This window comes from Arachis ipaensis, chromosome B04 (genome assembly GCF_000816755.2).
Source record: "Arachis ipaensis cultivar K30076 chromosome B04, Araip1.1, whole genome shotgun sequence".
Lineage (NCBI taxonomy): Eukaryota > Viridiplantae > Streptophyta > Magnoliopsida > Fabales > Fabaceae > Arachis > Arachis ipaensis.
Window position 1 is genome coordinate 101917304 of NC_029788.2, and position 12058 is coordinate 101929361.

Consider the following 12058-nt stretch of genomic DNA (forward strand, 5'->3'; position numbering starts at 1 on the left):
GCCTTTTGTAGTTTTGTTGGTCCCAATACATATATAAGCTTACATTAATATCTTATTTTTGATGTAGTAGCTACGTAGATGGCAAGTTTTCTGTTGATGCTACGTGTTCATTAGTCTTTGTTCCATGGCTATGATAGTAGAATAAATAATTTAAAAAATTACTCTTATTTGTACTCCTCCAAAAAAAAGGTGACTTTGTATTTGACTATTTTTGTTTGTTTGGATTGATGGGTGTGAAAAACTGGTATGGTTACACTGACACACAAATAATTTAGGTATATTTACTTACGTGTGTTTGGACAACTTAAGCACCAGACACATTTTTGAAATTGGCTTTAAATATTAAAATCGTTTTTGAGATTTCAATTACATTTCTAAAATTTAAAGGCGAAGCTAGTATAAAATTAAAGAGATTAAAATAAAAAGATTTTTGAGTAAAGTACATTGAAAGAAAAAAAAAAAAAGTATGTTCTATCATTTTAAAAGTTTTAATTTTTTGTTTGGCTATTTTTTTTTATGAATAGCAAGAGTAATTCTGCACTCAAAATCATGTTTATAAAAAGCAATCATTCTTAGTTTTCACTAACGGATTTTTAGTCATTTGAAATTCAATATTTATTTTTTTTACCAACTTTATCCTTTATACATGTTATTGTATTATTTATGAAATTCTTATTATTTCTCTCTATATGAATTCTTTTTTTTCTATTATTTATTATTTATATTTTTTATTAACTTTTTGTTTGACATTATACACTTTTATAATTGTAATTTTTGTGTATTATATTTATTATTATCTTTTTATAATATAATTTAAAAAGTAATTTTGACTAATATTATCCAAACAATATTTTTTTTTTATCAAAATCAATTTTGGTATAGAGTTGCCAAACATAAATCATGTTGACAAAAACTTATTTCTACCCAAAATCAATTCTATAAAATCATTTTCATTCAAACTCAGTTTGACAAACGATAATTCAAACACACACTAGGTCCCTGAATATTTTGACTTCGGACTAATTAACCCTTGAAGAAAACAAATACTAATTTAGTCGTTTAGGATAGTAAATGGTGGACAGATTATGCCCTTTTATCAATTTATCACGTAAAACTTAATAGTGGTACTTATATCCGTTAACGACTGTAACATGTCTATTTATAAAAGATTGTTATGTAGATAACATCTTTTGGAGTAAAACTTCACCTAATTTAGTAGGATTCGCGATAAATAGAAAGCAATTGAATGCTTCATTATTCAAAACTACATTGTTTCTATCCTCATATGACAACAACGGTACAACACCATTGTAGATAATGAAATACAAGGACAATTCCATTTTATTTCGCACTATCCATTGACTAAAAAATATACATGTCCACTATTTATTATTGTGGATGACCTAATTAGTACTTTTTTTCAAGGACTAATTAGTCCTAGCTCGAAATTATTGAGGATCTAATTGTTAATTTACTCAAATAAAAATTTTAAGGGAACTAAACTACAATTTACACATAGTTTATAAGGAAATTTAAAGTTTAGAGGGCCATTGTCCCTCTTGACATATGAGAGGCTCTGTCCTTGTTGAGATTAGTAAGAGTACACCACGTTAGTCTCTGACTCCTGGACTCATCTTCTGTTAACCGCGTGCTAATGTAGTTTGATGATATAGATTGTTAGTGACACGTCACTTCATGGTTTAGTCATGTGTAATAGTATGATGACAGGCCGATCAATGACACATGGTTGTTGACGTAGATGGTTGTACCACGTGTCACAATACTATTTGGCCATATATCTACTTGTGCCACGTATCACAATATTATTTGTTCATGTGTCATCTGCTATGTTTTCATTACAGATGCACCAAATTAGTCCCTGAACTTGCACTAAATAACTCATTTTAGTGCTTGAAATTGAATGTCGTGTATCAAGTTAGTCTATTCACTAGTTTTTTTCTCAACCTTTTTTTATAAATTCAAATTCTCAATATCTATGAATGCATTCATTCTAATTATATTTTTTACATGTTATTTAAATACAAATATTTTTTATAAATATTTTTAAAATTTTAGTTTTAACCTGTTTTGTCAATTTTTAGCAAATCGATGGTGGTTCAATATCTAATGGTCTGGGAGTGAAACCTACTCCTCTTTACGAGTACTAGTTTTCTAAAAGTGCATCAAAGACCCCTTAATTAGACAAGATTCGAGAAAATCTGAAGATATAAATAAAGACTTTGAAAATAAATTGACTGAAATTGAAATGGATTGTATTGAATTTAAAGAAAAATAGTAAAATGCCTCCGATTGAATCGAAGGACTTCTGAAACGGGAAATAAAGGTTTCGAAACATAAAATTGAACAAGTAAAGTAAATGTTGCTTGAAAGATAAACTTGCAAAAAAAGTAAAGTTTGCAAAAAATATAAACAAAAAGTAAAACAAGTTGAAGGAACCCTATAGAAAATTGACTCGAAGAAGACTCAGAAAGTCACTGGGATATGAGTGTGCGTGAATAATTTCTGAAGCAAAGTTCCAACCCTTGCATCTTCGAGCCTTCTTCTATTTATAGCCACCTCCTAACCAATCGAATTGAAGTATAGCTCCCACGTGCGTGAAAATATGTACAACTGTTCCCACTTCTTTTGCTTGATCATACAATGTCTTGGAAAACAATTTTTGAATCCCGAGGCCTTCGATCTACTTCTTCGATCAACTTATAAGCCCATTATACTAATCGGGCTTTTACTCGATATCTCCAGTCACAAGACCTTCTCGATGTAAATTTTCTTTCGAGAACTCACTTACTAATTCTCAAATAACTCCCTTCTTCGAATTTAATTATTATCAATCAATAAATTGCCCCGTAGGATTAATGTGTTACTCTCAATATCACCTTAAATAAGAAACCCTTAATCCTAAATATGCTATTAACGTGAAGCATTTAATTAACCATAAATGACATTTATTTTTCTCCATTCGCTTACATCCGTTCGACACGTTTCCCATGATCTTCAATCTCTCTCCACCACTTCACCTTCTTCAGGAAGTTACCCCAATTTCAAAATTTTTTAAAACTTCCTTCTACGAAACGGCTAAAAACACCTCTGCTTATCAAATTAAATTTTCTTACCGTCATCTCACTTCTTGAATTTCCACTTTCTAAGAATCTAACCTCTTCTTCTTCTCTGAGCTTTCTATTCAACCTTCTTGCAACTTCAACTTGCCATCTACTTCTCAATCTACTCAACAATGGCTTTCCCTTTGGTCTGTAACACTTCTACTACCCAGGATAAGGGCAAAGGTCCTATGGCTCGTGATCAAGCTCCCCCAACCTTGCAAATACTCAACCAGATTAACAACGAGATCATCGAGGATCCTTGATGAGAGGACTTTTGTGTGGTTTAGAATTTTACAAATGAAGTCTCGTTGTAAGTATAGTTTCTAAACCAACAATAGTCCTTTCAAACAAAAATTTGTTTGTCACAAATAACAAACCCCTAAAATCTATAAACCGAAGTATTGAACCTCGGGTCGTTCTCCCTAAGAATTACAATAAAGTGCCTTGTTATTGGTTATGAGGTATGTTTTGGAGTTTTTTGATAAGAGACATGAAAGATAAATGACAAGGAAGTAAACTAATAGCTAAAAAGATCTTGGCAAGGTTTGGTGGTCAAGGATCTCTATCCTAGTCACTAACCACAACATGAGAATTGACAATGATCAATCCCACTAAGTTAACCCCTAACTAATAGTAGAGGAAAGTCAAATGAGCTATATCAATCCAAGTCCATAAATCCTAGTTCTCCACCAAATCAATTAGTGAGATCTAGAGTTAATGGCTCCCAATCGTCAATCACTTGGACATTAGTAACTCAAGAGTTCCTAAGTTACCTTCCCAAGGCAAGAGCACTAAAATCTACTCTAAAATCCAACCAAGCATTTTATCAAACACTTAGAAGGCATAAAAAGAAAGCATAGTAAAATTGCAAGAAATATAAATCTACACTACTCAATTGCAAGAAATTAAACAACAACAAATCAAATGAACAATAAAGGAACATGAAAACATAAATTGCATTGAAATGAAAATAAAAGAAACAAAAGTGCATGAACATAAAAGTAGAGAATCATAAGAATGAAATACAAAATTAGAGAGAGGAGAAGAAGAGGAACTAGAAATTATAAAGGAAAAGTAAATCAAAGCATGAATTAAACATAGATCTAAGAATTTCTAATCTAGATCTAAAACCTAATTCTAATTCTAGAGAGAAGTTAGAGCTTCTCTCTCTAAAACTAACCTAAACTAAACTAATGATCAAAAGTATGTAAAGTATGTTGATTCCTCTTCAATCCTTGGCTTAAATAGCATCAGAAATGAGTTGGATTGGGCCCACAAGGCTTTAGAATTTGCTGGCCATGTATTGCTTTTAGTGGTTCATATGGTAGCAACGACGCGTGCGCGTACAGTGCACATACGCATCACCATACGTGTAGCAACTATAGTAAATCTTATATCATTTCGAAGACCCAGATGTTAGCTTTCCAACGCAACTGGAACCGCATCATTTGGACCTATGTAGCTCAAGTTATGGTCGTTTAAGTGCGAAGAGGTCGGCTTGGCAGCTTTTGCAATTCTTTCATTTCTTCATGAGTTCTCCATTTTTACATGCTTTTCCTTCATTTTCTTGATCCAATCTTTGCCTTCTAAATCTGAAATCACTTAACAAACATATCAAGGCATCTAATGGAATCAAAGGTAAGTTAAGATTAAACAATTAATGACCTAAAAAGAATGTTTTCACTCTAAAGCACAATTAAAGGAGAATTTACAAAACCATGCTATTTCATTGGATAAATGTGGAAAAAGATGATAAAACCCTCTAAATCAAGCACAAGATAAACCCTACAAATGGGGTTTATCAACCTCCCCAGTCCCCACACTTAAACCAAGCATGTCCTCATGCTTAAACTAAGAGAAAGCAAAGGGTGTCAATATTTATTCAATGAGGTCTAACTAAATGCACCCTACCTATATGCAACTATCTATATGAATGCAACTAAATACAAAATGATTCTACCTACTTGGTTAATATTAAATCAATCCTCCAAGACATACATGCACAAGTAGGGCTAAGGTCCCATGAAGACTCATGAATCCTACTAATTTAAATATCAAAATAAAGTTCAAGTAGACTTGCAAGAAGAACGCTCATGAAAGCCGGGAATCAAGGAATTGAGCATCGAACCCTCACCAGAAGTGTTTGCACTCTAGTCGCTCAAGTGTGTAGGGTCGATTCTCTCAATTCTCCCCTAATCATGCTTTCTAAGATTTGTTTTTCTTCTAACAATCAACATATATTTCATGCATGCATACAAGTATCATGAGGTCTTTTCTTTAGGTTGTAATGGGGCTAGGGTCAAGGTAGGATGCTTATTTGGTCAAGTGAGCTTGAAATTTGAATCTTTGATGAGCTTAAACTTCTCACCTAACCTATGACATCCTATACAATTAAGTTCTAACCTAACTACGCATTCTTCTCACTTTTTCACATACTCATGCATTTTCTTTTCATTTCACAACTCATATGCATTGATTTTATTGAGCTTCGCTTTGCTTTGGGGCATTTTTGTCCCCTTTTTATTTCTTTTCTTTTTCTTTTTTTTCTTTTCTTTCTTTTTTTTTCTATATATATATATATATTTTTTTTTTCTTTGCTTTTATTTTTCTCATTTTTCATTTTTTTATACAAGAATATCAATGCATAAGGCTTTACATTCATTACACATGAGCATGTACTCAATTTCTAATATTTTCAACAAAAATACAAAACTACCCTTTTATTCCCCGAATGTCCCAAGGTTCCCACACTTGAATGATACTCACACACACTAGCCTAAGCTAATCAAAGATCCAAATAAAGGACATTTATTGTTTTTTCGCTTCAAGAATTGTAATGTGCTAAAATTAAGAACAAATGGGTTAATCGTAGGCTCAAATTCGGTTAACAATGGAAGATAAAAGGTAAGGCTATTTGGGTAAGTGAGCTAAATGAAATGATGGCCTCAATCATATAAATACATGAATACACCAAATAATGGACATAGAGAATCAAACAAATCAAAGATTACAATCATAGAAAGAGAATAATGCACACAAGAAGGAAAATAAGTGGTTATAAGATGTAACCACACCATTAGGCTCAAATCTCACTTGCTTGTGTTCTTAGCTCAAAAGCATGTTCCAAAATAAATTCTTTCAAGCAAGTTCAACCAAAAAATTTTCAAATTGGTAGGTTGCCTTAGAAACAATTTCTTGGAAAAGAAATCATCACCCTAACCAAGTAGTCCTAATAGAAAAAAAATGGTAAAAATATGTACAAATTCTAACTAACATGCAACCTATCATGCAATGCAACAACTATCTAACGAAGAAACTAAAAAATTGGTGTTGAAAAGGAAATTGTTACCCATGGAGATCGGTCGAACGACCTCCCCACACTTGAAGATTGCACCGTCTTCGGTGCATGCAAAGAAGAGCAAGGTGGATGGGTTGCTCCAATTGATGAGCTTCCTCAAAAGGTTGTGCGGATGACTTGTTTGTTGCCCCATTTCGAAGCTTTCCCTTTTCCTTTTTTCTTGGTGGCCAACCTAAAGGAAGAGAAAAAGAAAGAAAATTAAGCCTATAACAAAGATATCAAAGCAAAGAGAACATAGGCAGGGGCTAATGCCAAATAAGGGCAAGGTTCTCACTACATGGTAGCTACAACATGTGAGTGAGAAAACAATATAGGCAAAGGGCATATGAACTAACACTTGATGCAAGAGTAAAGTCGAAGAATGAAGAGCATAGTGAGCATCAAGTTCAAATAAGAAAAAGTGGATAATGAAAGACAAAATTAGGTCATATCAATGCACAAAGACACAAGAGTCATACAAGATTAAGCATTGATTTAAAAGTTTCATCACCCAACAATATCAAACAAGTCAAGAGGCACCAAAATAATGCAAGAAAGTCTCAACGATTGAGTATAAGAATGCAACACCATTATTAAAATGAGAAACTTAGAAAATAAAATGAAAACAAACTATAGAAACAAAATTAAAATGCAAAGAATAAAAGTATGCAAATGCAATAGACAAAAGAAAATGGAAGAAAATTTTTTTTTTCAGCATTTTATTTATTTATTATTTTTTTTGTTTTTTTTATTATTTTATTAAATTTTTTTTCAAGAGAGGAAGAAGAAAGGTAGAAAGAAAGAAGAAGAAAAGAAGAAAGAAGAAGAAAGGAGAAAGGAGGAAAAAAAAGGGTGCAGATCCACGCGTACGCGCGCATGGCGCGCGCGTCGATGGCTTTTTTTTTTCCCGAGAGTGACGCGTATGCGTCATGTACGCATACGCGTTAGTGGTTTTGTGCCAAAGGCACAATGTGCGCGCAGCGTCCGTACAACTCTCGGGTTTTTTGGCTTGGGGTGGAATTTCTCAATCCACGCGTATGCGCGCATGATGCTCTTTTTTTTTTAGAAGCATAGAAATAGAATTTGACACTCTCCTAACCTATAAACACTCTAAAGCAACCAAAATTCAAATTTAACAAAAATCTTTAAGTTTTTGAAAAAATTTTCAAAGTCAAAATAAACACAACTTGCAGTTCAAGTAACCTACTTTAACAACAATCTAAACGAATCAAAACACACTATAACAACCTATCAATCAAAACAAAATGTATAAGAGTATATTAAAGAAGAAAACGACCTATGATGGAAACTCAAATCACTTATTAAGTATACATACAAGAGAATGGAAAGAGTTTACCATGGTGGGGTGTCTCCCACCTAGCACTTTTAGTTTAAGTCCTTAAGTTGGACATTTGGGAAGCTCCTTGTCATGGTGGCTTATGCTTGTACTCATCCTTGAACCTCCAAGGATCATTGTTCTTCAAATGGTTGACAGAAATTCCAACCTTCTTCACCAAGTTTGGATGGAGTTACACCCAAGATATGAGCTCCCTTAGTTGGTCTCCATGTTTCGATCTGGGATCCCATATCTTATTTTCGCACCCGTCTTCTTGTGGATCTTCATGAGTTTTCAGTTCGGGCGGTTGACAAGTAGAACAAGCAGAATTCTCTCTAGCATACCAAGTCTTCTTCCTAGATCCATGTAAAGTAGCATTCATCCAATCATAGTCCCTATACTTTGAAGCTTTGACCTTGATGAGCCTAATTCCAAACCTCCAACCACTACATAACTCCTTTTTACTCTTAATTCCACAAAGAGCTCTAAGTTGACCATCATTTTCAATTAAACCATATTCAAGTGAGAAAGTAAAGCTTAGGGATAAGAATTTTACCCACTTGAATGTTGTGTTGGATGGTGACTTGGGGAGGGAGACCTCCCCACACTTAGACAATGCAAGGTCTACTTCTTTAGGCTCTTCTTTAGTTGTTTCCACCTCTTCGCAAGCTTCTTCAATTTCAACATTTTCCCTTTTGTCACTTGGCTTGGTGTTGTCTTCAAGAACTTCGATTTCTTTCCCAATTGGGGGTGATTCAATTTTGGATAGGAATTCATTGATAAATGAATCCATCTCTTGATCAACCTCTTCATATTCTTCAATTTCGATATACACGAATTCAACTTTTCTCCTTGGTAGCTTTATTCCGATTCGCTCTCTTTCTCATTGCTCACCAAGGGTGTGGGAGGTTTTGCACATTCTTCTATAATTTCAACTTCATGTCCAATGGGAGAGGATTCCATTGTAGATAGAAATTCATCCATGATTGAATCCATCTCTTGATAAACCTCTTTCAAGTTTCCAACGACGATATGCCTTAGAGGTTGCGCACCCTCTTCAACATCAATATCAAGCTTCTTGGAAGAGTTTTCCATGATGCTACATTCCCATGGACTTTCAACATCTCCTAAATCTTCAACAACTTCTTCCTTTTCTTCAACATTCATAGGCTCCTCCAATTGTTCTAACACAAAGTGGCATCCCTCATTTCCCATCAGAGTTTCCAATCTCTCCTTCATGCTATGATCTTCAATTGATTCTTCACATGTGGTTATGGAAGCACCTTGAGTGTTCAAACATTGGTAGGCTAAAGTATGCACTACCTTCATCAAGTTGGTCACAAACTCTAGGGTGTTCCTTTGCATATCCGCTTGTCCTTGAAGTAGCAAGGTGAGAGAATCATCTATTGGGGCTTGGGGTGGATAGAAAGGTTCATCATTTTGGAGAGAGGGTTCATAGTAGGAAGGTTGTTTTTCTTGGTAAGAGTATGGAGATGGTGTGCATTGAGGTGGTTCTTGGTAATAGTTGTGATAAGGTTGTGGTGGTTCCAAAGGTTCTTGCTCATAATGGTCATGAGAATATGGTATGGGTGATTGGTCATATGATGGATATGGGTCATAGGGGGGTGCTTGGTATGGGAAGGCTTGGGAGTATGGTTGAGGTTCATATTGAGGATAAGAGTTATAGGCATATGATGGTGGTAATTGATTGTCATAAAAAGATTCACCATAGCCATTGAATTGACATGCATTAGGATGGGGATTATACCTATAAGTATCCGGAGGTTGTTGCTAATAGGAGTGATCAATTCCTTGAGGCTCCTCCCATCTTTGTTGGTTCCATCCATAATGGGTGTCATCATTGAAGTTCACATTTCCTACAACACAATTAGGACCAAACTCATAGCCAAAGTGAGAATTCATAGTGGAAAACCGAAATAAATCTAACAAAAACTAGAAACAAGCAAAATACAAACCTATTCACCATATTCACATATATACAATAACCAATAATATAACACTATTGTAATTCCCCGGCAACGGCGCCATTTTGATGAGAGGACTTTTTTGTGGTTTAGAATTTCACAAATGAAGTTTCGTTGCAAGTATAGTTTCTAAACCAACAGTAGTCCTTTCATACACAAATTTGTTTGTCACAAATAACAAACTCCTAAAATCTATAAACCGAAGTATTGAACCTCGGGTCGTTCTCCATAGGAATTACAATAAAGTGCCTTGTTATTGGTTATGAGGTATTTTTGATAAGAGACATGAAAGATAAATGACAAGGAAGTAAACTAATAGCTAAAAAGATATTGGCAAGGTTTGGTGGTCAAGGATCTCTATCCTAGTCACTAACCACAACATGAGAATTGGCAAGGATCAATCCCACTAAGTTAACCCCTAACTAATAGTAGAGAAAAGTCAAATGAGCTATATCAATCCAAGTCCATAAATCCTAGTTCTCCACCAAATCAATTAGTGAGATCTAGAGTTAATGGCTCCCAATCGTCAATCACTTGGACATTAGTAACTCAAGAGTTCTTAAGTTACCTTCCCAAGCCAAGAGCACTAAAATCTACTCTAAAATCCAACCAAGCATTTTATCAAACCCTAAAACTAACCTAAACTAAACTAATGATCAAAAGTATGTAAAGTATGTTGATTCCTCTTCAATCCTTGGCTTAAATAACATCAGAAATAAGTTGGATTGGGCCCATAAGGCTTTAGAATTCGCTGGCCACGTATTACTTTAAGTGGTTCATATGGCAGCAACGACGCATGCACATACAGTGCACGTACACGTCACCATACGTGTAGCAACTATGGAAAATCTTATATCGTTTCGAAGCCCCAGATGTTAGCTTTCCAACGCAACTAAAACCGCATCATTTGGACCTCTGTAGCTTAAGTTATGGTCGTTTAAGTGCAAAGAGGTCGGCTTGACAGCTTTTGCGATTCTATTATTTCTTCATGAGTTCTCCATTTTTACATGCTTTTCCTTCATTTCCTTGATCCAATCTTTGCCTCCTAAATCTGAAATCACTTAACAAACATATCAAGACATCTAATGGAATCAAAGGTAAGTTAAGATTAAACAATTAAGGACCTAAAAATCATGTTTTCACTCTAAAGCACAATTAAAGGAGAATTTACAAAACCATGCTATTTCATTGAATAAATGTGGGAAAAGATGATAAAACCCTCTAAATCAAGCACAAGATAAATCCTACAAATGGGGTTTATCAATCCTCAACCAAAACTCGATGATAAGAGGATCCTCATCCCTTTCACTATCGACGGCGAGACCCACTGTTTCGTTGGCCCCATTCGAACTTTGGAGCGTGCCAACAAGCGTATCAACTTCTTCCTTAATGCAAAAGGGGAAGATTTGCTCATCAAACAAAATCTCCTTATTGCTCTTTTTATTAACCAGCAGAAACCCTTTAGGAACAACTCTAAAATTACTCCTCGAGGAGCTAACTTCTGAGCCTGGCACAGGCGCCTTGAATCAGAAATGGGTGCTGCTTGGAGAACCCTTGGTATCCAAGAACTCTTTCAACTTTCCCACTTCACACCCATGACTCACCATTGGATGATTGGGGCAGTCGTAAACTTCTGGAATAAAACCACAAACAACTTCCATCTTCCTTGTGGAATGATTGGACTTTTTTTGCTTGATGTGGCTACCATTATTGGTCTTCCAGTAAGTTTTTCCGAACTAACCTTCGATGCGCAACCAAGTAGAGACTATAAAGTAGTCCACAAGACTTCCTACAGTGAATTATTGCTCAAAATATGGGACAAGAGAACGAGCCTATGACTGATGATGAGCATGTTGTATTTCTGTATTATTGGTTGAATGCTATTATTTTCTGCTCCAGAAGTGTCCAAATGCAGAAGCTATTTATTCCTTTGGCTGTCCTCTTACATGAAGGTTATAGATTTAATTTGGCCAAGCTAATCCTAGGACACTTGTTCGAGGAACTTGGCCACTTAGTTGACTGTCTTCGAATCAACTCTCCGATCAGTGTAGGAGGTCCTCTTTGGCTTTTCCAACTCTGGTTAAACGCTGTGTTCGAGAAATTCATGCAAAAAGATGGGAACAATACATTCGAAAAATAATATATCGAAGGATTTCATTTGGCCCCTCTTCAACCAAATTTTAAAGATGGCAAGTCGACTGAGGACCTCTTCTGGACTGTTTTCTCCCTTTTTCACTCTTGTAAAAATTTCAACAACAATGATCTGAATTTTACCTTT